Below are 961 nucleotides of genomic sequence, written 5' to 3'. Positions count from 1 at the left end.
TATATATCGGAGCTGGGGATTTGGCTCAGCAGTAGAATGCTTTCCTAGCAAGCTGGAAGCCCTGGGTTTGGTCCTCTGCACCAAAAACAAAAATAAATAAATAAACAAACAAACCTCCCCTGGAAATATGTATTTCCATGAAGACTTGTATAGTTTTCAGAGTAACTTTGTAATAGCCCAAAACTAGAAACCCAAATGTGCAAGGACAAGTGAATGGATAAACATACTGAAAAATTTCCATACAATGGAAACCTACTTGGCAATAAAAAGGAATGAAATGGTCTTAAAACATATATTACTATGTGACTTAATCTTAATACACTGATTAAAGGCAGTCTCCCTCCACAACAAAAAGTAACACATTGTATGAATCCATTTTATGAAACTAACCTATAGTGACAGAGAGGTCAGTGAGGGGTTCTAGGAGATGTGCACAATAAATGAGTATGGGGAAACTTTACTGGGGGATAGATATATTTATTATCTTGATTTTAGTTATTGGCTTTATGGGAGTATACATGTCAAAACATTAAATTGAATAATTTACGTTAAGTATAGCTTACTATATATTGCATAAATCTCAAAACTGAGGAAATAAAAAAATATTCTATTATAGAAAATACTCTATAATATGATCATCTTTAGACATTCAAACTTTTACCAAACTGTAAATGAATAAAGAATAAAGTATTAGCAACCTCATAGAATCAGCAAAAAAAAAAATAAAAAAAATAAGGAAAGTGTAGGGAGTCAACCAAGCTAATTTCTTGCTCAGCTCTTAGTTGATCTAACAAGCTGTGACACTTCAGGTAAATGTCTTATCTTCTCAATGACCTCAGTGTTTTCTAAGTTATCAAATGATAAATTAAAGGGGCTGGAGAGATGGCTCAGTGGTCTAAAGCACCTACTTAGAACAAGCTTGGCAAAGCATCAGGGACCGCGGTTCAATCCCCCAGCACCA

At 34.2% G+C, this 961-nt stretch overlaps 1 protein-coding gene across 8 annotated transcripts in view; it reads left to right on the top strand.

Moving 5' to 3' along the window:
* Mkl2 (MKL1/myocardin like 2) overlaps positions 1-961 on the top strand; it is a 235,419-nt gene that overhangs the window by 226,028 nt on the left and 8,430 nt on the right. The gene's annotated exons all lie outside the window — the stretch shown is intronic.

The sequence above is a fragment of the Octodon degus genome, unplaced genomic scaffold (genome assembly GCF_000260255.1).
Source record: "Octodon degus isolate 3935 unplaced genomic scaffold, OctDeg1.0 scaffold00195, whole genome shotgun sequence".
Taxonomy (NCBI): Eukaryota; Metazoa; Chordata; class Mammalia; order Rodentia; family Octodontidae; genus Octodon; species Octodon degus.
This window is presented reverse-complemented; position numbering and strand designations above follow the sequence as displayed.